Here is a 25,518-nt window from a genome sequence, read left to right as displayed (position 1 = left end):
GTGAAACAAAACAGTGAAAGTGACCCAGGACTTCAAAACAAAATAATAAGAAATCAACAATGGCTACCCCAATGCCTCTTGTTTTCTTCAAAATAGCTGCCCATACCATCAGATATACTAAAATCAAAACAGAACAGAATAAAACCAATCAAAACAAAACAATGAAAGGGATATAGAACAGGATAACAGGAAATCAACAGTGGTTACTATACTATATCTTGTTATCTTCAAAATAGTTGCCCAGGCCATCAGATAGAATAAAATCAAACAAAACAGTGCAAAACCAAACAAAACAATGAAATGATGCAGGACTTAAAATAAGATGACAGGAAGTTAACAATGGCTTACCACCTTCAGAAGAAAATCTTCCATTGTTGCTACAATACATATTGTTATTCTCTAAATAGATGCTCAGACTACCAGCTTTAGGACAACAAAGTCAATCAAACAATACAAGCCTTAAGTTGTAGCTACCATCTCAGCCTGTGTTTCTCTGAATCAGCCAGTTGCTTGGGTGCGGGGGAGGAGGAGCCTCACTTCTTTCCCAGCCTGTGAGCCAGCTGGCTCCTAGGAAGGGGTTAGCTACCTCTAGGTTCTCCTCCTGGCTCACATGGCAGCTGCCGGCTTACAGGAAGGGATTGATCTGGCCCATGACTGTTTCTGGTTCACAGTTGTTCATTATTTCTTGAATATCACACCAAAAGCATAAGATAAAAAGCAGGCAAATTGAACTTCATGAAAATTAATAACTTTTGTGCACTAGATGACTCTATGAACAGAATAAAAAAGCAACTTAAAGAATGGAGAAAATACTTGTAAATCATATATCTGATAAGGGATTGATAACTAGACTATACAGAGGACACCTTAAGCAACAGCATAAAAACCAGGAAGCCTAGCTAGAAAATTGGCAAAAGACTCATGTAGACATTGCTCAAAAGCAGAGAGCCAGTAAGTACACAGAAATATGCAGAATATCACAAAGTAGGCTGGGGATGTAGCTCAGTGGTGAAGTTGCTTGCCTAGCATGCACAAGGTCCTGAGTTCAAACCCTAGTACCAGCATCCGCTCTCTCCCCAAAACCCCCACATCATGAACCATTAGTGAGATTCAATTCAAAACTACAGTGAGACACCACCGCACACCCACTGGAATTGCTACTATGAAAAAGAAAATAGCAAATGCCAGCAAGGATGTAGAGAAAACAGAAGCTCTGTGCTCTGCCGGGGAGAATATAAAATGCCACACTGCTGTGGTGATCAATGGGGTAGTGCCATGAGGCCCAGGAACCCCACTTCTGTGAATATCCCCAAAGAATTTCAAACAGGGTCAGAGAAACATTAGTTCATCCACAGCCCCGCAGCATTCGTTCACAAAAGCTAAAATGTGGCAGCAACCTGAGCATCACTCAGCAGATGAGGGGAGAAGCAAAATGTGCTCATTAAAAAGGAGGGACATTCAGGCACATACTGCAACACAGACAGGTCTGGGCGACGTTGTTCTAAGTGAAATATATTTTTTAATTCTTTTGTACTGGGAATCGAGGTCAGGACCTCATGTTTGTCAGGTAGACGCAAACCCCAGCCCTGTGTGAAATAAACTGAGCACAGAAAGACAAAGGCTGCATGATTCAACTTATACAAAGTATTAGATTCATAGAGAATGGTGGCTCTCAGGGACTGGTGGAGGAAGGAAGGCAGGGCCGCTGCTTATGGAATTCAGAGTTTTCATTCTGCAGCATAAAGTTCTGCAAATGCCCAGCAGTAATGGAATGCACTTAGTGCTGTTGAAATGTATACTTAAGTGTGCAACTTTTGTGTAATGTGAATTTTACCAAATAAGATAAACCGAGAGGAAAGCGCAGGGTTACAGGCTTGCTGTATCACTGTTGCCATGGAGCTGGGTAGCATTTGGATGGAGCTGGATGTTTCAGGTTTCACTGCTCTGCAGGAAGCACCTCATGGTGCATCTGCTGGTGTGACCGAGCCTGATGGCATGTGGCTCTGTGTGTGTGTGTGTGTGTGTGTGACAGGTGGGTAGGTGGCCCTAAAACGCCTGGAAAACTGGCATGGAGAGCTGCAGGTTTGGTTACACACAAAGGAACAGCAGGGGTCCTTTGAAAGGAGTCTAGGGAGCTTCTGATGGGAGGCGGAGGATGAGAAGGATCAGGGGCCCGGGCTTCCCGACATCACTGTGACACTTCACGGCTGCAGTAGAGAGCAAGAGGAGGATGCCCATCCTGGGGCCTCTGCTCCTGCTGCGGAGAAATGAGAAAGATACTGGACTCTGGCTGGGACAATTAAAGTAATGGGATAGGCTGAATCCCTGGGTACGCCTGGACAATTTCATGTCTAATTAGAAATCCTAAGGATGCTAAGAGACAGATACAAAGTTCACAAAAGGGGCAAAATCTCTGTTGGTCTCTATTTAAAGCCCTCGGTTTGCAGATAAAGATATGGGTCAGGTTCAAGTATCTCACACATAGTAACAACTCAGGGTGTGCCAGGCACTGCCATAATATTTCTGGGATTTGTTTTCCTTCCATTGCTCTTCATCCTCATGAGCTGGGGACTCTTTGGTTCAATGCTCCTCAGATTCCATGACATTCTGGGAAGCCACTTAAGAATCTGCCTTCTCTTTAGCTTAACCTGGTACAAATGAATTTTGGTTATATTCTAACAAAAGCTATAGTTGAAGTGTTTATACCTATTTTTCAGATGGTGAAACTGAGGCTCAGAAATGTTAACCAATATGCCCAAAGCTAGCAAATGACAGCACTAGGTCTGTTTCGTGGCAGAGTCAGTGTCTCTGCCATGCTGCGGTGGACCTTGTCAGGCCAGCAGACACTGCCCCTGGTCTAAATGGGAAGGAAAGGGATGTGGAGGGGTAGAGAGCCGAGACCGGTACCCAGGCAGGCCTGCAGAATGTCAGTGAGGCAGCACAGGTGCATGAGGGCCACCCAGGGAAGTGCTTGCCCAAGTATCCATGGTGTAGGGGTGAAGTGGGAAGCCAGAGATCTCGGTGGAGCGAGATGGAGACTCCTGTGCTGACTGGTCCTGTGGGAGGCAAGGCTTATGGGGTGCAAGGGGGCACACAGGCCTCCAGCTTGGGAGCTCTGGAATGGTGGAGCAGGAGGCTGGGCTCTGGGCAGGGCCAGGAGCTCACGTAGCAATGTGGAGTCCGAGGTGACCGCGACATTCCCAAGGAGGTGCCTGTGGGACTGGGATTTAGCAGAAGGATCTGGGAACTCTGGTTCCGAGAATGCACAAGATCTGAGAGGCTGGATAGAAGACCAGAGGGGACGGCCTGGGCAGGGCCAGCAAAGCCAAGCAGTCCGAGGGGCTCAGGATGTGGCCTGGCTTCATGATTGGGGCAAGGGAAGTGCATGGAAATGGCTTCTGAATAACCGGTGAACAAAGGAGAGAGCCCAGAGGAGGAGCCACGGCCATTTAATGCTTACACAGGACCAATCAAAGGAGAAAGTGAACTCCGTGGTGTATGAAATTGGAGAAATCGGTTACCTGTCTTAAATTTGAAATAAGATCTCAGGATAGCATCTTACCACAAACTATTTTACGAAAATTAAAAATCTAGAGAGAAAGATGCAAAATCTGTTTATGCAAAAATACATAAGTTTTTCAGAGTGAGGAGTATGCTTTCTTGAAATGGACACAAAATGCTTACATTGTAAAAAAATTATGTTTAATTACAGTAGAATTTTAAAATTTTGCTTGATGGGACACCGTAGTCTAAAAGAAAACAAGTCTCAGACAAAGTATGCATTTATGGGGGGCTGGGGATTTAGCTCAGCGGCATAAGCGCCTGCCTTGAAAGCAGGCAGTCGTGAGTTCGATCCCTGGTACCGATAAAAACGAAAAAGCCAAAAAAAAAAAAAGTATGCATTTATGTGAGAAATTATTAGTATACAGAAGGCAAAATGCCCTTCCTCCTGCCGCTGTTTGCATTTCTAGAGGCAGTGGTGGCACCTGGCCTATTGTCTAATGGGTGTCTTCACTGCTTCAGTGATGATATTGAAGTGTAATTCAGAGCCTCAGGAGGCTTGACAGCCCACTACAGAACTGGATTTCAGGCAAGATGCACAGGGAAAGAGAAAGATGATCCTCTGGCCTCTGGGGCTAGAGACCCTGGAGCAAACTGGCCTCTCACTGAGCTGCCTGTAACAACGCTCCCTGTGGCATCGAGTTCCCACAATACAGAGGACAGCTGTGTCCCTGTTGCTGCAGGGAACGTCCAAGAGGTTTGCTCGGTGAATCTGCTCTGAGGAGGGTGAGGAGTGCAGTGGACCTCAGAGAGCTCCAAGAGCGCAGCCTTGCGCTGAGATCTTCAGTGACATACTGCAAGGTCTCAAGGTTTCATTTGACCCGCATGTCGTGTGCAATTGTCTCCTTTTTCTTATCCATCTCTGGGTCTTATTGAGGTTGGAACACTGGGTGGTCAACTCAGAAGTGGGTAACTCTGCTTTTCACAGCCGTGGCAGCAAGGTTCGTGGGAAAGAATCACACAGCTGGAACCTGCCCCACATGACACAGACTGTTCTCTACCACTGGCACATTTGCCAAACCATACAGCGCGGTCCACTTGAAGCACAGATGGGCTGCTGTGTTGGGGGAGGCGTCCAGGCCCCTCTGATACAGAGTTTGACTCTTCCTGTTACCATCACCGTCATCAGAAGAGGATGCAATAGTTCTGTAAGTGCAGCCAATGTGAACCTTGTTAAGCCTCATTCTTTAAATCTGTAAAATGGGGATAATTGTAATAATATCCCTCATTGAGTTGTGGAATTGAAAAAGAATGCACACTGCTCCTTGTAGGGGTAGTGAGGACAGAGGACATGCGCAGTGCAGAGGGTGATGACAACAACATAAATAAAAACCCACAGGATCCTGCTTCCCACTGGGGAAGCTGCACAGTGTAGCAGCTAATTATGCAGTCTTGGCTTTGTGGGAGTTTCTCCTTTGTGTTAGAAGAGACGCATAGGAATTTGTTGAAATCATTTGTTGTCTGAGCACAGTTTTCCGTGCAAGAGATCACAGAGTAGATAAGGGTGAGTCTTGATGACTGTGAGGCAGAGATTCTGCAGGGCCGGGGGTGGGGTGGGGGGGATTGGAATGTTCTAGCATTCAGCACAGCCCTGAGTACTCCGGGGAAACTTTTAAAGTATTTTCTGAAGACACAGCAAAGGCAACACCACAGTGACTCTGGGATTTTCTGGTAACAAAAGACAGTTTCTCATACATTTAATTTTCTTAACTTTTTATTTTGTATTTTGAAAAGCAGCACATCTCAAACCATAGTGGTGCTTATAACTTAGTACATCTTTCCTGACTTCTAACATCTATTTATAGCTTAAGGTTACCAGAGGAAAAAGAGAAAAGTAGAGAAAAGGAAATATAATTCCTACAGGACTTTTGGCTCCATGACTGTTGGAGTAAGAGCAAAGATTTGCTTCTGATGATGAAGTCTGACATCTCTCAAGTTCCGACTCAGCATTTAGCGCGCCAGGCAGGGCTGTACCCAGGAGAATAGGTTGTCTTCTCCTGCCATCTACTGGCCAACCTGGTGGTTACATGTTAGTTAAGTATTTGTATTCTAACCTGCACAATTAACAGTGCTTGATTATTTTTAATGCCATAAAATAATAATAATAATAATAATAATAATAATAATAATAATAATAATAATAAATAAAATGAAGTTTCCCACTTTAGTAGCACGCTATCCTGTCCTCTTGGTCCCGAAGGCTAGACAGGCTTGCTTTTCCCTTCCTTGCTGCTGGTCTTTCCTCACAGCATAAGCAGGGAGCATCTTTTCCCTGCTTACCTCTGGTTCACTTTCCGACTCCGCTCCCCACTGGCATCCAGCTATGGACTTTCCTCTGCTGGCTGATGCCCTCTAGAATAGAGCATAGCATTGCTGTGAGCTGAGACCTGGTTATAAACTTCCTCCAGACCCTACAGCCCATTTGGCTTCCCACCAGTGATTAAATTCCTGCAGGGAAGGCATTTCCAAAACGCCTTCCCGGAATCTGCTGTACTTTCTCACATTCCTGGAGCTGAGTCCAAGCCCATCCTTTAAAAGGACCCCATCGAAGCCTTTGAGTGTAGAAAGAAGTCGCCTGTGTGTAGGCTTAGTGAATGCATTTGTTTTTCTGTGACCACAAGGTCTCTGTAGCTGGCATTTCCATCTCTGTCACATCCATCCATGGAGACAAGTTTACATACTGATCTGAATAAATCAGGAGGAGAGAACAGGGCAAGAGGCACGAGGGTCTTCCAAACACAAATCCTTATTCATTAAAAAAAGTCACAAGTGAAAGGTATCATAGCAGCACGCACCAATATGAATGAATATCACAGGTATAAAGTTGGGTTTCAAAGCCAGCCATGTAACGATTATGTGCGTGTGAACCCACTTACATAAAATTCAAAACCAGATAGTGCAAATCTGTGGTGCTAGAAGCTGGCAAGCACTATTTAGTTTGGTTAGGTGGATGTGTTTGGGGGACTGGGCATAGGAATTTTAGGGTGCCAGAAATGCTCTGTAGGATCACCTAGCTGTCGTTACATAAAATAGTTCTCTCAGGATTTTGGCGCTTTATTATCCAAATTATGCCAAGAATTTGAAAGAGAAACAGTCATCACAAGCACGGAAAAGCACCAGTAATGCTTTGTCTGCTGGGCACACAGGCCAAAGTGAGCAGCAGGGTCATTTCATGCTCCGAAGCCTGACCTCTAGGGGAGGCCAGCTGAGTGGACCCCAATGTACTCAAGCTGTGGCTTGGGGTTGGGGGTGGGTGACAGGAGAGGAGGAGGCTGGAGTTATCTAGAGAGCTCATTCTAGTCCTTTACTTTCAAAATTAATTACAAAATGTCACAGTCATGGCTGTGCAAAACAGCAGTGGTCTCTGTCCATCCGGCACGGGGCTGCCCTCTGGGTTCCAGAGTGCTGGGTCTCCTGGCAGCCTGCTTCCTGGAGTCCCTCCCTGCCAGACAGCTCCTCAGTCCTCTTTCCTGACACATGGAACCTGAGCGCTGCAGAGACCCAGCAGCCGAGTGTCTCAGCAAGTGTGGCTGGGCTCAGACCTGGGGAAGCTGGCTCTAGGGGTTTTCACTTCTCAGGTGCCCGTTTTCCAAGAGTCGGGAGGCCTTGCAGCTGCTCTGGGGCCGCTTGGGCTCCTGGGCCAAGCAGGTCAAGCTAGGTAAGAGGATGCTGATTGCAAAATCATTTGTAACCTGCAGACAGGTAATGTAAATGTTCTCTCATCAGCATGCGGCCGCGGAACTCTGCTGACGCAGAACTTATGAGCTTTTTATTGGTGCTTCAGGGTGACATTCTGAACGGCCGCAGTGCTTACTCATTTCTGGTTATCAGCGAACTGTAATGGTTCAAACTGCCAGTGGACAACCAGAGATAAACTTGGGCTCACTTCAGACTGAGTGGCGCCTGTGACATATTTCATGTTCTGAGGCTTTTCTTTCATTTCTTTTTTCCTTTTTAAATTGTTGGGTGATGTATTAGTTTTTGACCTGGAAATATTTATATAAGGTACAGACTGGAAAAAAACAAATACCCCCAATCTAGGGTAAGAGACTCCCACAGACACGCTACCATTTCCTTTGTACTTCTCTGTCCTCGAGGATGGAAATGACCAAAAGACAAGAAGGACCATTCAGGGGCTGGGAGTACCCGCATTCTGGGGGACAGGACAAGAGGGGTCAGTTTCTCAAATGCAGCACAGAGGAGCACCCACATACAGGTTAGGTTCTGACATTCGTATGAGAGGTGCAAATGGTGTCCAAACAAATTACCTTTGAAATTCACTAAATCTCTCACAAGGGACAGAGAAATAGTTTTGGGTAAATAATTCTACACAAGGGTTCTTCTATATGTAAGTTTGGGAACCACTGAGCTCTGCTGGAAAGACATTTTTATGTTGATATTTGAACCTTATATTTTCTAATATCTTTTCCAATGTATTTTCTAATATCTAATGCCAATTCTTAGTTGTGCGAGGAATGGAGGTGAAGAGCTCCAAAGCCTCGCTGTTTGTCTCTAGAGTCCCCCCGGAGGCTAACCTTGAACATACAGGGTTAGATTTATTCTTGTAAAGAGTGAGAGAACTCCTCAGGTCCAACCTCGGTGACCATAAAGAGGTGGGGGCTGGCTTCAAGCAAATTACTGATAAGAATTTTGGGAACTTTAACTTTTGATGCCATTCATAGGACTGATTAGAGCCCTATGGACGGACAGTCAGCATTCCTTTCTCTTCATACCTTGGAAAGTTTGTCTGAAAACCTCTGATCTCCTCTCCCACCAAATACCAGGCAGTGTGGGCCGCCCTGTCTCACGCAGACCATCTTCAGCCTGCAAGCCCTCACCCACTTTCCATGTGCATCACCAACATGAGAGCATTTCCTCATGATATTTCTGCTGTTTTCAGGATCTACTGGAAAGTGGGATTCTACTGTCTTTTTTAAGCCTTCAGATTGAAGTAGTCGAACACTTTTGAGTTCTGCCATCAGATGGCAGGAGGAATCACTCTTGATTAGGAAGCATAGCTTGACCTCGCCTGGCAGTGCTTCAGATGTAATCATAATCACCTAACTGTTTAAAAAATGGCTGTGGAACAAATAGATCAATGAGTCATGCCAACTGTTGGGTCGAAGTATGAGCCGGGTCTCGTGAAAGCCAACGGGTAAAGCGATGCATTCACATTGCTGGAACACAGCCACGCATGGTCCTGCCTTGCCAGAGATAATAGCTGCTTGTGCAATGGCCGCCTGCTGGTGGCCAGATCCTGAAGGGCTAGACTCCCAGAAGCACAGGTAATGCAGCCATGTAACACCAGGTAGATGTGGGGACAGATGGCTTTGGTGCTTTTTACCTCTGCGGCTTTAGCTAAATTGTGGAGGCTGAGATATGCAGAGAAGCATCTTCAGGAAATACACAGAGGAGGTGCAATAAAACACTTCTGGGGCTATGTGGGTTCTGTTTGTTTAGCAGTTTGCAAGGTGAAAAACACATCAGAGTGCATCACTTTTCTTCCAGACTTTTCTCTGGCTCCATTTTATTACTCTCTTTGGGCTTTAGACCATGCAGCTCTTTCCCTTTGAACACAATTTAAATGATAAATTGAGCCAGGAAGAGATCTTCACAGAAAACAAGGATTCTTATGAATTGGTTGCCATGGATCAATGGATTTGCCATTTCTGTCACCAAGAGTTCCTTTGGGGGAAGGACCTCGCTGTGTAACTTGGCAGGTTTTCTTCCAAGATGCTGGGAATGCTTGGCAGCAATGACTCTATGTATTGGTGGCTGGGGAGAGTGGCTCTGGCCATTTTGGAGGTCAACAGGTCTAGTCCAGCGCCCGGCACTCAGGACCCTGAGTTCTGATCATCCCTGTCTCATAATCCACTGGCCAGCTTTTCTCAGCTCATCAGCTGCTCCCACTTCTGAGTTCTCTATGGGAAACTATCCGAGGGGGCATCCAGGGAAAACACAAGAAGTCTGATTAGGGCAGCATTCATTGTTGGAGTCTAGGGCCAGAACCACCTGCCCTTGTGTTATTTTTTTCTCCCCTTCCCAAATCTCTGGGAGAGGCATGGGGAAGGGGACCAGGAGTGAGAGAGAGAGAGAGAGACTCAGGAAAGTTTTAAAAACCTGCCTTACTGGGCCGTTGGCTCCACAGGAGACCTGACACTCTAGGGAAGTTTGAAGAATAGGCTTTGTGATGGCTGATAGACTGTGTTCACTTGAGAAGTTTAGAAGTTCAATTAAGCAACTCACCAAGGGGACGGGGAGCAGGGTCCTCACTTTGGAAACATCTTCCTCTTGTGCAAAAGGAGATCAGGGAGGTGATGTGAGTACTACACCCACCAGAGGGCAGATAGCTGGCTTGCAGTATAATGTCAGAAAAGAGGGTTCCCCTCTCCCTTTTTGCTCTTGTTGCTTTTGCTGTCTTCTGTCACTTTGAACTGCTGCCTCTCAGTCACATCACCTTGCCTTGGAGCCAGCTTTTATGGACTGAAAGCCTGGAAAGCTTTTCTTCCTTAACTTTGGGTGTCGGATATTTTGTCCAAGCAACGAGAGAAAAGTAACTAAGACAGAATTCCATCCCAGAGAAGTGGGTTGTTGCTGTGACTCTATGTGACCCCGTGGTTCAAGAGCTTTTGGAAATGGCTTATGGGAAGAGTTTGTACAGGTTTGGATGTCACCTGGAAGAGAAGTGCTGGCATGCCTTAGACTGTTCTGTATGGGAGATTCTGGTCAGAGCTCAGAAAATCAGAAGGCTGATAGAAATCTTTCTGGTAAAGAATAGGCTTAGAGGTTTCTGCTGGGAAGTACTGCATTGGTTGTTGGACTCCAGAAGGGGTGTGTTATGGCTTGGCAGATAGTTTGTCTGCATTGTGGTCATATTCAGAGACGTTGCCTGAGCCTGAGATGAAGGGAAGTGAACTAATTAATCTTTCAGAAAAAATTTCAAGGCAGTTGAATGTTTAGGCTATGGCACGGCTACTGTTGGAGGCGTTTAGCTAGATTTATGTTCAGAATTGAGTACAAAGAGCCCAGCAGGATGATTTAAAATGCGAGTTTGGCCAGAAAGAAAGCCCCAGTAAAGCTATGAACTGAAAGTGTAAGAGCAGAGAAGATCCCAACTGCTGAGCATGAACAGGAGACTATCAAAGATGACCTGAGAGCATTACAAGAAGTAGCAAGGCTCTACCCTTTGTAGCCTCAAAACTGCAAAAGTGAAAGACTTTGCTCTGAGGAGAAAGCCACAGAGCACCATGTTCCAGAATGGTACCAGCAGAGAGAATTTGCCCCTCAGAATTGGATTCAGAGTGCCCAGCAATCCAGGCACTTGACCCCTACATCCGAGACAGAGAGAAGCCTGGCTACTACTATAGCTGGCAGCAGATCGTGGCATCATCCACATGGCACTAGTTTTGGGTACATGCAGCGTGCAAGAGTTGTGGGGTTAAGAAGGCTTCCACCTGGATTTCAGAAGGACTGGGAGGCCAGACAGTGTGGTCCTGAGAGGCAGTGTGAGGAGCTGTGAAGATAAAACCAAAGATACAGTGGATACCCTACAAGTTTGGAAAAGCCAGGAATGTTGATCATCTGGGAAAACTGAAAGGAGGGAGCAGAGCAGGCCCGAGAGAAACCATGGGAGCTACAACCACTGCATGTGCCACAGGGACAGAGTCACTCAGGTTTTGGCACTCACAATTTGCCAAGATTGCCTTGGATGCTGCACAGGGAACTCCAGGACTTAAGGTTTGCCCTGCTGGAGTTTGGACTTGCTTTGGTCCCCTTTGGATCCCTGTTTGTAGCTTTAGGAATGAAAATATTTATCTTGTGCCACTGAATACTGGAAGTGAGCTAGTCGCTAAGGGTCTGCCTTGTAGCTTTTCAGCAATGTGGAAACTTTTAGGATGTTGGCAACTCTTAGAGATGGACTAATGCATTTTACATGAGAGAATGTGCATGAGTCATTGGGAAGGCCAACGGTGAAATGTTACGGTTCTAACATAATGTTGACAGACTTAATACTGGTTCTTAAGGATGTTCAATCTGTGTTATAATGTTCCAGTTGTGAAACCATAAGAATAAGCATGTCTTTGTATCTGGAAACTTTGTATCTGGATTGTAATGGTTGATACATTGTATCAACTTGAGAGGTTTAGAAGTTTAACTGAGCAACTCAATAGGGGGCAGAGTCCTCATTCTGTGTGAGAAGAGGACGCAGAGACCCTGTGAGTGCTAACTGGCTGTAGGGGTAGTAGTCTATATAAGGGAGGACAAGAGGCTTGCTGCCTTGGAGTCAGCTGATTATGGCATGAAACCTCCATAAACCATGAGCTAAATAATCCTTTCCCTACTTAACTTTGGGTGTTGGGTATTTTGTCCCAACAATCAGTGAAAAGTAACTAAGACAGGCTTCTCCTGTGGAATACATCTAGAAGGCCACACTGCAGTAGAACTCTGCAGGAGACAGTGGGTGGGTGGGCTTCTGATGCCCAGCTTTGGAGAGGGCTCTCTTGCATGTCTAGGCTGACTCATTTGTCCTGTAGTGGACAAAGGTAGTAGGAGTCTGGCCCTGAGCCTTGTACGTCTCTGTTGCTTCAGTCTCCATCATTTCTGGGGAACGAGTACAGTAGCCAGGTCCTAAAAGAGTCTCCAGGCCTGCAGGTTCATTGGTAAAGAGTGTGGACTTTCAGTGCTGGGTGTGCAGATGGAGGAGTGCCCCAGAGGTGCCCTTGGCAGGGGCGAGATCACACTAGCTCTCTCAGCAGCCACACTGTATCATGGTCCAACTGCCAGTGTGGACAGTGACTGGCCTGCAGCACCAGCCTTGGAAGGGGCCCTCGGGATGCATGTCACAGTGCCATCAGGTCATAACCCTGATCGTGGGAAGAGCTGTTGGCTTCATGCACCTCAGCCTGGCCCCTGTGTGCTGGGTTACAAGCTGGCGGGAAATGCCCTTGAAAGATCAGTCGGAACCGTGGTGGATCTGTGTCTGAGTTGAAGGAGAAGGTGACTGTCTGCTCATCTCACCTCCACATCTCAGCACTGAAACACTCCTTGGCGGCACAGAGACCATCCACAGTATTACATTTTTACATCTTTGTGGCAAGAAAATTCAAGCATGTACGGGTGTGTTTCAACCTGGCCCATGCCTGCAAAGAGCTTCTCACTGGCCCACATAAACATGGCTAGAGTCCTTTCCTGGCATGTCTGAGGGACCACTGGAGCCAGAAATTGTCTATGATATCAGCAATTGTTCCCGCGGACCGTCACACTCGGTTTAACAAACGCCCTCCCAGCCCATCTTCCGCTGGCCTCCTTCATCCCCTGCAAGCTAAAAGCCATAAAGATGCAGTTTGTTTTTTGTTTTTTTTTGTGAGTGATTCAAGTATGAAACATTGTTTCAGATGAAACACAGAATATGAAGTTGGAAGCCACTTGCTCCGCCCTCTAGAGACAACCACTGCTACGAGTTTTGGCACAATTCTTTCCTTTTCTTATGCACATACTTTTATGTCTTGATGGTGAGCGAAGAGGTTCCCATTCAAAAAGGCAATTTAAACAGCTATGGCGTGGTTTGCAGACTTTAGTGCTCATAAGAATCATCTGGATGGCTTGTAAAACGTACATTTGTAGAGCCAGTCCCTAGGAAACGTGCATTCCATGGATACGGAGAGAGGCGGTCTGCTGTCTTCAGCCCTGACTCCCCGGAGCAGCCTGGGCACCCCCGCCTGCCCTGGCACCGACTCCAGGATGGTCCAGCATGGAGGAGAAGGTCACCTCCCCGTGGAAGGCTTCTTGTGGGCCCTCAGAGTGAGGAGGGGAAGGGTGTTCCAGGCAATTGTATAAAGGAAGCACGACCTTGGAGGTCATCCTGGAAGCTGCAGTGAGTGGGCAGGTGTGGATGTGGGCAGTGCCCTTTCCTGGCCTCGACCCAGCCATTTTTCCTGGTGCCAGCTTCCTTGGGTGTGTCGTGGCACTGTCTCAGCCACGTCCCTTCAGACTCCTGGCGGAGACCCTGTTACAATGGGCATGCGTGGTAACCTGTCCTAGTTGAGCTGGTGCCGAGTGCACAGGGGATTACTGTACAGACAGAGACCGGGGCAGCATACAGTGCAGTGCAGACAGTGAAACTGGGCAGCCAGCGACAGTCCTGTTGCCCCTTAATGAAGAGTTCCCTGGCTACAAAGCATGGAATGGTATCTAGCTTACAGGGCTACAGTAAATAATTAAGCAAAGCAAACCTCCTACACGTGTGGTAGATTTGGTATCTCTTACCTTATAGGCTTGGGACCAGAAGTGTTTTAGACCTTGGATAGTTTTTCCACTTTGGAATACTTGCATATACATAATAAGCTGTTTTGAGGCTAGGACCGAAATCTGAATTCAAAATCCATTTGTGCGGTTCAGATACACCTTACTCATGTAGCTGAAAGTCAATTTCGGGCAGTATTTTTAAATGGTTTTGTTGCATGGGGTGGAGTTTTCCATTTGTGGCATTGTGTTGGCATTCAGTTTGGATTTGGCACGGCTCAGATTTCAGGTTAGAGATGCTGCGTAAGCATAGCCCAAACTAGGCAACCAGAAAACATGAGCCACTCTTTTGAACTCTACCGTGGCTTTGCTCTGTGGCCCAGCAGCTCAGGGATGCCCTAACAGTCTTTTATTACATTTTGAATTTATTAATTAATGCATCTGCTCATGGACCAATCACCCAGATTCAACAGTCTGCACTGCTCACCCATACCACTCACCTTTTTGTGGCAGGACATGAGGCTTGTGTGAGCTGGCAGCCATGTTTGGGGGCTCTCAGGGACCCTGAGCTTAAACCTGAGCTTGAAACAAGCCAACCCAGAAATGCTTCTCAGTATACCTTAGACCCAGAAGTGCCCCATGCTGTGGTTTCTGAATGCTTCTTTCCATCAATGTTAGCTCTTAACAAAATCCTAGTGGTCCACCATGATCCAGATCACCATCCCCTGTACACCAGCCCAGCAGATCGTCCCGGGGCACAGGTGGAAAGTAGGTACTTCTTGGCCCATTCGAATACGAGGTTTTTCACCCAGTGATGTATCATCAGACTGTTTTACTGGTAGGGGTAAGGTGAAGAGCAGAGGGACTTCGTCCAAATCATCAAAAGCAAGGTAGATGGGTGCCACAGTGGGCAGGCACCCTCCTGGTTTGGCTATGTTCTGGCAAATTGGAGAAAGCGAGGCAGTGGATACAGCGGTGTTGGACCCTAGCGTTGGGGTCTTGGCCAGTTTGTGATGGTGCGATTCAACTCTCCATCCTGAAAGGACACACTGACCCTGCCTCGCTGTCAGCCAGGCCAAGCACCATGAGAATGGAGGGGCAGCTGCCTACCCATTTAAGGAGATATCCTGCTCCAGGCCACCAGTAAAAGGGGAAATTCCAGTTAATCCATGAACTTTTACCAAGACATTTAGTGAAAATGGACATTACATACATTCAGGACTTTATTGATAAGAAAAATATATATACATGTACATCTATCTATCCATTCGTTTGTCCATTTATCTATCCACCTATCTATCAATGTTAAGAATTGAGCCCTGGGGCTTGTGTGTGCCAAGCTCAGCTACATAAACATCGACAGTCCTTTTCAAAACATGCCTGTCATCCAAGTGCTTAGGAGGCTGAGGAGGAGGGTCACTGAGAGGTTGAGGCCAGCCTGGGCTATGTAGTGAGTTCAAGTCCAGCCTGAACTACATAGTGAGACTCTGCCTGAAAAACCAAAATTAAATGGTTTTTAAAAATAAACCCATTTCTAGGAGAAACAAACAGTAGCTGGGGAGGGTGGCTGGTGGTAGGGACCCTTTCTTGAAAACAACCAGTTCCGGGGTAATTCTTTTGGAGTCTGCCCCTTCTTCTCAGAGCCACCAAGCTAAACTAAGTGTTTGCTTTTGGTGTTACATATTACATATTATCAGTACTAAGCCTCACCACTGCATATGTCTTGGGCAGAAGAAAGAGCTCGGTGACTGTCTTTAACCAGAGGAGTCATGTGCTGTTTACAGTGTCTTAAGGCTTCCCATAAATTCGTAGACTCCGCAGGACATCCGAGTGGAATAGTTCTACTGTCATCCCCATTTTATAGGTGAGAAAACTGAGGTCTCACATGGCTGCTGACCTGGCATGGATCATAAATCTAGTGCCAGCTTTGTTCTCACTTCTGCGTTGCCTTTATCCTGACTTCTATGGCTGCTGTGGGCTCCGTAGCTTGGGGTCTGTTCTAAGGTTTCCCGGTCTTATACTGTCACCAATGATGACAATTCTAGGGCACCTGTGAGCTCCCTTCCCCCCTCCCTTTCTGTGCCCCTGGGGCAGGACAGCTGCAGGCCCTGCTGGCCTGGTGAACTGAATCCTTGCTAAGGGCAAGCTCAAGGCCACCAAGAGGAAGCAGGGCCCACCCCTGCTGTGTGGGCCAGTGCTGAGGCTGGGAGGCAAGGTGTGGATGAAGAGGCGGCTTGGTGACCTGGATGAGCGAAAGGGTTTTCTGTGGTATGGGAAGACATGAGGCAGGGTGGCTGGGCCAGCGACCAGCAGATCTAGTCTGAGGAGGGTGGGGACCAGGCTAGATCTGAACAGCTGCTCCCTGGCAGCCCCAACCAAAGCAAATGGCTAGTTCCTGCTGTGCCCATGGAACGGCTCCAGGTGGACGGCAGTCCTGGCACTGCGCATGGGCTGGGAGGCCTCCCCAAAGGCCGGGGTGCTAGCCTCCCCGCTGACCGGTTGTGTGGGGCACTTAGCCTGCCTGTGTCCCATGGGCTGGGCAGGAGAGGGCCCAGCCTCAAGTGAGGCCAGATGGAGAAGTAAAGGGGAGCGGTGGTTGTCAGGCTGAATACGCTTAAAATTCATTTCCTTCTGCCTTCCGGGGAGCTGGGCATTCAGTGATGTCCCCTGGAAACACAGCCCCTTCCTGGGGGCCCTCCAGCATCCCCACAGGGACTCTGCTTACCATCAGGGCCAGGGGCTCTTCTTGTTGTTGGAAGTGGGGGGCATCGAGGTTGGCTGAGGCTGTTCCTGAAATTCTTCGCAGTGGCTCTCAGGATGGTACCGCACTGTTTAGTGTAATTCGCTACTATAGAACGTGTTTGTTTTTAGGATTTTATTTTCAGCAATAGTAAAAACCACCCGTGCTTTACAAATCCAGGGTTTGGGTGGCCCAGGTGGCGGTGCACCCTCACAGGTAGCTGCATCCTCATTTGACTGTGATTACCACTGTGACAGCAGGAGGGAGAGCTGGGCCTCGGCTGCCACCCTGGAAGTGCAGGCTGGGGTGGGGGCCCGAGAGCAGCGCTGACAGGTGTTTGCATGAAACAAGCCGTGTTCTGAGCAGCAGTGCTCTGAGAGCGAGTCCTGGCCACCCTCACGACGACCCTCAGCCCCTGCTGTGTGGACAGGGAGCCCCCTGTGTGCACCGTGCTGGGATACACAGAAGCCCAAGTGGGGACCCAGTGCACCCCGCGTGGTGGCCCAGCACCTTCAAGATGTTTGCTTGCACAGGGACCCCGGGGAGGTGAGAGTTCAGGGAGTCTTAGGTCTCTACCCTGGGATCTTGGGAATGAAGATGTGGGGGACACTGAAGTTCTTTGGAGGGTTCTTTTTAAGGGAAAGAATGTAAAGTTTGCTGCTTATTTATAATGGAAAGAGAAAAAGCTCAACAAGCAACAGATTTTTAAAAACAGACAGAGATTCATCCTCCATCCTCAGCACTGCGGAGGCAGGACAAGTGATCACATGTTTTAGCCTAGTCCAGGCATCTTAGGGACTTAACGAGAATCTGTCCTTGTAGTGCGAACAGCAATAACAATACGACAATAACAACAACAGTAAAATAAAAGGCTGGGAGATAGCAGAGTGAGGACGCCCTGGGTTCCATTTTCAATAAAAAATACAGGCAAACGCGATCAACAGAGAGCCTGTTTATGAGTCAGTTGGGTGCTATTCTATGAAACTTTCTTCCTGCTTGTTTTTCTTTTACTTGCAAACATTCTGGCTTTGTCACATCCTTTTCCACTGAGAGAATGGGAAGGTGTTACAGAGTTCTGGTCTACCGGGGATTCTTTCCAGGAGCCAGGTCACTTCCTGGTCAGTCTGAGCCTCCCTGCAAGAGGAGGACTCATTGCTGGGTCCTGGAGGTGCAAACACACTGTAGAAAGCTCTTCCTGGAAGTGGGGGAAGGAGGCTGCCTCTCTCCTCTGCTCTCTGGGTTTTGTCTTTAACCCCTCATCCTGCCATCTCCCTGGCCCGGCACTCCTTCCCGTGTGTGCTCTGGCCTAAGCACTCCCCTGCAGCTGCGCCCTCTTCCTCCAGAGCAGATCCCACCAAGCCCAGGGGTGGCTCAAATGCCACCTGCTGCAAGGGGGCCTCCCTGCTAATGGAGACGTGGCCCCCTGCAGCGCAGACCTCTCAGGGGCCCTTCCCTCTCCCGTGGCCCTTTGCCATCCTACCCTATGGGAGCAGAGCTCTACATCTGCATCCCTGGTTCATTGAGTGTGGGGTATTCGTCACCTCTTTGTCACATCCTCCACTTCTCTTTAAGTGCAGGAAGGTGATCTGAGGGCAAAGGCCGGCATCTCCCACTGTACCCATTTCTGGTGTTTCCTGGAGCTGGGCTACCAGGACCATTTAGAGACTGACGGGCCAGTTGAAGGGCAACAGGAGCCCAGCACTCCACATCCCTCACTCCCAGGAGCTGTGCTAGCTCAGGCCTCTCAGGGAAGGTGGGCTCCTGTTCCGGGGGGATCATCAGCTGGAGGTCAGCCCAAGGACAGTGTGGGAGGGATACTGGGAAGGGCCAGGCAGAGGTTTTGCTTCCTGTTTCAGATTTCCTTACCATCTTCTCTTTCAGTGGGTTGTAGAGTATGAATGTTGTTCTAGATTGCTGTACTTGTATGTGTATGTGCAAGACACGGTAAGTATTGTTAAACCCTTACATCATGGTTCTTAGCAAAAGCATAGAAAACCACACTACAAAACCCCTTTACTCATTACTCAGCCGTGACAGGTGTCAGCTGATGTACAGTTTCTATGTTTTGGATTCTGCCAATAGTAGCTCTGGATCTCATGTGACATTTGGTCCACCATCTTTAATTTCCAAAGAGTAATAATTAGATCTAAAAGCTTGATTGGATTTGATTCTTTTCTTTTCTAGAATACTTGATAAGTTCTGTAATGGTGTTGTTTCCATCAGGGGCACATAATGCAGATGTTTTAAAGACATAATGTATTCAAAAATAGATCAATGTTCAACAATTAATTGAATATTTTAAAATAGCTAGTAGATAAAATGATATACATCTGAAGGGAAGGACAGCTCATCATCCTGATCACTATACATTGTGTGCATCTACTGAGAGGATACACCATACCCTCTAAACATGTACCTGTACTGTGCATCAATACATATGCATATGGAGGCCTCAAAAACATCAAAACTCCCTGGCTTCATAGACACTAGAAGTGGGTTGCTGGAAGTGGTTCCTTAACAAAGTAAGCTGGTGAATTAGACAGCAAGAGAATATGTCACTGTGCCATAAAGAAAGATACACTTGATTCATTTGTAGGGAAATGGACACAGCATGAGACCAGAATGTTACATGAGTTAAGCCAGATGCACAGGTTTAAATCTCGCCTCATTTCTCTTATGTGGGAAACCCGGAGTAAACAAACAGAGCAAAATCAAAGACAGAAAATAAGGAGTAGAAGACAGACCATTCTCAAGGGGGAAGTGGTTCAAGAGATAGAGGGAGCAGGAGGAAAGGAAGACAAAGGAGCTGAGACGTGTTCTGTGCACGCACCAACTCCACACCGGACGTGTGACCATCACAAATTGCAAACACATACAGAAAAATAGGACGGGGATCTGGGCTGGGCAGAGGAAGGAGGGAAGAGAGAGAAGGAACAGGAAGAAGGAATTAAGACTGTCTGTCCACACAGCAGCTCCGCACAAGAACTATAAACGTTAGGTCTCTTAGTACCCACATGTACTGAGAAGCTAAATTTTAAAACTTAATAAAATATTTAAAAAGGATGGAAATGCATTGCTCAGAGATCAGCCTCCCGGAATGAGAAGATTCCTAACCTGGGTACTTGTCTGGCCTCCGAACTGCTTCTCGCACACCCAGGACAGGATGTCAATATTTGGTAATGTCCTGTGACAGATTTGAGTCACAGGGGATGGGTGTGTGGTAGGAACTAGAACCGGTTTCTTCCAAGGAAACATCCATAGCTCCTTTCCTGTGGGAAGAACTTGGACAGTGCTGGAGGAGCTCCCAGCCTCAGTGGGACGCAGAAACGTTACTGTTAGTTAGGGACAAGGTCAAGGATGATCGAGTGACGGCTGAAATGTGAGCTGGAATGTTGTTGGTGAACAGGGAGAAGCAGGAGAGGAGAAGCAGGCAAAGTGGCTGGGGATGAGGTGGCAGCTCCTGCCACCACCTAGACCCTTGACAACCACTGGCCCCGGGGAAATCGCTCCTTGCCCTTTCCCCTTTACGCATGGGTGGGAAGCTCCAGGCCCCCAGGGGCCATGTGCTATCCAGGATGCTAGGAACCTCTCATCTAATAATCTTTGCTAAATTAATAAGTCATTATTAATTTATCCTCCGGGATGGCCCTGCCATCCTTGTGAGAAGATTCTCTTTAACCGTGTACCAAGCGACGCAAGAGGCAGAAAGCAGGGGTCCAACCACCTTCCTGTGTGTAAGCTGTGTGTACAATGCATGCGTCCTACATTTGGTGTTTGGAATTGCAGAAGAAAGTTGGAGAGTTGCACCACAAGCTGCAAAAGACCTGAAGACAACCAGAGAGCTAAAACCTCCCTGGTACAGAGCAGGACTCTGTGTCCGAGGATGTGCAGGGCAGTAAAGATGAGCATCAGATCTCCTTCTTTTGGAAAGGCTAATTAATATCAGGTTTGGGGAAATGCCACCTCCCTAGAAGACACCCCCACTGGGTCCTCATCTCTGACTTTGCTATGGGGTCCCTGTTCCCGTGAGGAAAGTGAGCAAGGCCCAGGCTATCTGCACCCACCCAAAGGGGCAGGAAGCATTTGTCTGGAGTCAACGCCAGGGTCCCTCCACCCCCACCCGCAGATCTTCTGCACTTGAGATAGATTCAGGGGAACTTTGCCATTATCACTGTGACCTCCAGGACTCCCTCGCTACTTGTTAATCATTACCTAGGCAGGGCTGTATCTCTAGGCTCTCTGGCCTGTTTTTGCAGCTGCTGGGTTTATGACTGGCCAAGGGGCCTTGGCTGGTGTTTGGATTGTGGGCCGACAGGCGGCCAGTTGGCTCCAGCTAACCCCTCACCGGATGCAGGAGTCAGGCGCCTCTTGGGAAACTGGGGCATTTAGGTTGCCCCAAGCCCCTTCTGCATGCTGCTGGGAGGCGCTGGCACCAAGCACCAAGCACACCCAGTCTCCACCAGGGCACAGGGGTCTGGACCCCGAGTGGCAAAGCTCAGCACTGGAAAGGGGACGAGGCTGTGCGATCAGAGCCTGGCTTCTCAGGGACTCTTTGCCCCTGACCTGACAGCTGGGCCTGGCTGGGACTCTTGTTCTGGAATCATCTCTGTTTCATGGTTTCTGCATCCTTCTCCGTGTGTCCTCATAGGAGCTACAAGGGGAGATTTCCAGCATGTTCCCTGAAAAGTCAGGGTGACTTCCCCAGGACATGCTAGTTCTCTGGATAATCAGAGGAAAGTTCTTAACACTTGAATATGCAGAGGAGGGTTGCAGGCTGTCTGCCCAGTGATCCCCTGCAGGCCTCCCTGATGAGTCACTGTGTGGAAGACGCATGGTGTCCACCTGCCTTATACTTCTGCAGCCCTTGGAGCTCCACCCGGGGTCACTCTCACTCCCTGAGTGTCCCTGAGTCTGCCCCTCTGCCCACTCAGGCTAGCTGCATCTCAGGTCCTGCCCTTCCAGACCTTCTCTGGACACTGTCCCTCCTTCCCTCAGAGCTGGTCATGTGCAGAGAGCATCTGGCCGCCTTCACCCTTCACACGTGCACTGTGCCAGGTCGGGGCTACACAACACGGCCTGTATACAACTAGAGCCGAGTTGCCTCTCGTGCTCTTTGAACTTGGCTCCCCCAGGCTGCAGCCTGATGTCCACTTCCCTTTCCATGCCTGGATGAGTGCTGGACTCTCCCAGTGGGAGCTTAAAGCAGTCTTTCACACATCACATCTCTAGGAAAATCAGGGTAGGATGGAGTTACTGTTTGTAGAAGACACGAGAACTGTAATTTTCTTTTTTCTCGTTTCCTTCCTGTCTGTTTTATGGTCCACTTTCCCTGAAGTTTGAGAGCCTGAAGCTGTACCAGGTGCTCTTTCTTACAGCTTCTCTGCAAGCCTCACACCCAGTTGGTTAAGACTGTGCCCGGGTGGGCACCGAGCTCACCTCAGGGGTTTGCTGTTCCTGTCTCTTGAATGTCCTTTTTCTCCTATTCCTTCCATCTCATTGAAACTTTACCTTCTGCCCTCTGTCCTGCCCTGGCATCACATGTGTGCAGGCCTGGGGGGAATAACACACAAAGGGGGCATTTGGAAAGGCTTGGGGAGACGGGGTCTCCTGGGGGGGGGGTGAAATGCATCGAGGACCAGCCTCAGGATCCCCACCAGCCCCCCACAGGGCTATGACTGGGACACTTCCAGGCTGTGGCTATGCTCCCAGGGACCGAGGAGAGACAAGGTGGTGGCAGTGTGGCCATCCCTTCCTCCAGGCTGTGTGAGGAGGTTTAGGCATAAGCTAAACCAGAAGACCTCCTCCTCGCTCAGCTCCCACGTTCAGTTCAAGGAGGGCTGTCTGGCTTGTGCAGGGCAGAGAACACCCCTGAGAGGCAGCTCCTGGGCCCTTGGGTGTCCCCTCATGCACCCTTTCTCCCGGGCTTGCTTTCCCAGCTTGTGAGGCGAGGGGAATTTGTCCTCACAAATGAAACCTACTTCCCTTTTATTACAAGGTATAAGGATTAGCTTCCTCTGTGATTTCTTTTATTACCCTCCATTTTTATTAATCCCGTGGCTGTCAGTGATAATGATCTCATAAAAGAATAACTGGGTGAACGATCGCCCAGAGGCCCGTTTTGATGTGTTGGATGAGGTTCCTTTGTTCCCTAGAGTAAGGAGGCGCAAACGTGGGGCTCATTAGCATATCCACATCACAGTGGATATTTATGACCATGGCCCACATCCTGAGACAGAGGTGCACGGTTCTTCCTGGCAGTGGGAGTTCAGGCTTATAAACTCGACGGTCTAAGAATGCAGATGCAGAGGCGGCTGGTAGGGATTGGAAGCCCAGGAAGGGAAGTCCACATAGCGATCCCGAGTCTCACGGAGAATAGTCACAGATGCAGCCAAGGAGCCGAAGGGGCCAATGACATGTCCATGACACCCATGACAGCCCCCTAAAGGAGAAGTAACACCTCCTGGAGCTTAGGGGTCTACTGGGATCCCCTCGCTGTTCCTCTGAACCTCGTCCTTTTGATTCTCTTACAGGTCCAGAATGGCTTTTTCTTTAACATCCTTCCCTTGGCTAATCGCCATCTCTACCACAACTCATCAGTCCTAGTGTGCGGACCTGCAGAAGAGAGGGCGAAGGGTGACCCTGAAATGTGGCTGCCTTACCTCAGCCCAGACACAAATCAGAGCCCTTCCTGGTCTCAAGGCAGCTTCTGTGAACCAAGGGAGCAGCTTAGTTGGGCTTTCTTGGTGTTCTGTCTACTGCCTGCTCCGTGGACGGGTTTAAGTTAGATGTGAGGCTCAGGAAGGCAAAAGCTTCGGAAGCAGCCTCAGCTGATCTGACTTCACCTGCAGGCCTCGTCACAAGGCTTCAGGACGAAGTCTCCAGGGAAGCCAGAGCTTGACTCTCCTCCTCCTTCGTCCACGCTGGCAATCCAACCCAGGGCTGCATTCTTGCTGGGCAAGCGCTCGATGGCCGAGCTACAGCCCCCAGACTCACTTTTCTTAACACCAATTTTCAGGCTGCTGGACATCTGGGGAGCTCTGTCAGATGCTTCTTTTTCTCTCTTCCACTGTCCCCTGGTCACTTATTAAAATAAGCACCCTTCTTGCTGGATGCTTGCTCATTTTGCATTGAACAAAAAATGGGGAGGGCCTTTATGGAATTCTTCATGGGACATTGAGGTCTTGAACCTGGACATGGCTGGATGCACCCTTTGGGAGTTGGTGAATTTCTTGGTCCCCATGTGCAGTACTTGGGCTGTGCAGAGGGAATGAGCAGTAAAAGCTGAATGGGAAGGTACTTCTGCTTGCTGCCCGGGAGGTGAGGAGGCTGGGATGGAGACTTGGAGGGCGGATGAGTTCCAGTCACCTCCAGTAACACCCGCAGGGAGACGGAGGCTGGCAGTGGTGATCCCACCTCATTACCCGTTTGCTGAAAGCACCACTAGCTGGCACTTTCTGCTCATGCGCTCAGACAGCCCCAGCCCAGTGCCCCCAGCACCCCATCCTTCTCCACTCAGCCTTGCCCAGCACTGAGCAGCGTCCTACACCACTCCATTTCACGTGCTTCTGTACACAAAGTCCCTGCCAGTGAAACACATTTATGACCCACGTGCTGGGAGCTGCGATGTTTTTAAGAGCTATTGGCTTGCATTTTAGTAGCACATTATCTCTTCCTCTCTCTGCATTTGTCCCCCTTTCATTAAGGAAAAGTCAATACCTGCAAACATTCCCCTTTCAGACTTTCTAACTCAGGGACAAGAAGAACCTTGTGGAGGAGCCCATCCTCAAGCCAGCTGCGCCCTGGTCCTGCTGTGCCCTGGTCCCAGCACAAGTTCGCATATCATCATTTCCCGGCCACACTGCGTCCAGCTGGCCCTTCTGGCATTGCCCAGGCAGTGGCCATCAGGCCAGAGAACATGGACTGTGATTTTCTATGACGGGTGTGAGTATGAAGTTGCATAGAGACCTCCCCACTCTTCGTTAAAAGGAGACTAAGCAGGTGGTCACCCCCCTGTATCTGCAGGACATGGGCTCTAGGCCCCCTGTAAATCCCCAAACCCCCCAAATCCAAGGAATCTCAAGTCCTTTCTACAAAACAAGGGAGGATTTGTGTAGAACCAATGCATATGTTCCTGTAAACTTTATATCATAGCTGTAATTTTTTAAAAGTATTTTCAATTTGTGGCTGGTTGAACCAGTGATGCAGAACTTGCCAGCACAGAGGGCCGACTGTGGGGGCGCACATGCATGGGTAACTGGCTCATCGTGACCCATGTGCCCATCGATAGTGAGGGAGGAAACAGGCTGTGGGGTACTCCTCAGCAGTGCGATGGAGGAGCCATGGGCATCATGCTGGGAGAGAGGAGCCAGGCTCAGCAGAGAACACTGCATGACTCTTGGCAGCAAATCTGAAAACAGGCAAGGCTTCCCTGTGTTTTTGGTGATGCTCAAGACAGGGCCATCCTGGGGGACAGAAGAAGGGCCGGCTGGCCACGCTCCATTTTTAATTAGGAGATGCTTGCAGGCTCATTAGTTGGGAATTCATCATTCCGTGATACACATGCTTATGTGTATGTATTATATTTTGAAAAACATATTTTTTTTCTGGAGGGAAACTCCCTGTAGATCCCAAGTTCACTCTGGGTTCAGTGCCATTGAGGAATTTGTTACTTTAACTGATGGCCATCACCAAAATGACCCATTTCTTTACTGCCCCCCAGGATTTCATTCTGACCCAGATGCTCAGGACTTTGAGTATTTTGTCTTTATTATTCATAGCCTCCTCCCATCTCACTCTGCTTCAAAGCACTTTGCAGCAGCAGACAAGGTGATTAATGAGAAAAGCAATGATTTTCTTTCTTCCCTTAATTGTTTGGAGCCAAAGGGGAGGAAGTGGACAGCAGGTGCTGGTCCTGATGCTGTGTCTGGCACTTTAATCTCAAAGTTCCACCTCGGCCGTCTCTCACTGGATTGGCC

The 25,518-nt window shown here is 48.5% G+C and overlaps 1 long non-coding RNA gene across 2 annotated transcripts; it reads left to right on the top strand.

Annotated features, from left to right (window-relative positions):
* Positions 1–8,676: 8,676 nt before the first annotated feature.
* Positions 8,677–23,648, top strand: LOC134472039 (uncharacterized). 2 transcript variants are annotated; one of them, XR_010041864.1, is made up of 2 exons: positions 8,677–8,846; positions 23,074–23,648. It is a non-coding gene; the product is annotated as an uncharacterized LOC134472039 (long non-coding RNA). The 2 variants fall into 2 exon arrangements; XR_010041863.1 differs by lacking the exon at positions 8,677–8,846 and adding an exon at positions 22,712–22,857.
* Positions 23,649–25,518: the final 1,870 nt, after the last annotated feature.

This window comes from Cavia porcellus, unplaced genomic scaffold (assembly GCF_034190915.1).
Source record: "Cavia porcellus strain 051 isolate PalLab524CR breed Dunkin Hartley unplaced genomic scaffold, mCavPor4.1 scaffold_21, whole genome shotgun sequence".
In the NCBI taxonomy this organism is placed as follows: Eukaryota; Metazoa; Chordata; class Mammalia; order Rodentia; family Caviidae; genus Cavia; species Cavia porcellus.
The sequence above is the reverse complement of the archived record's forward strand: the minus strand, read 5'-3'. Positions and strand labels throughout refer to the sequence as shown.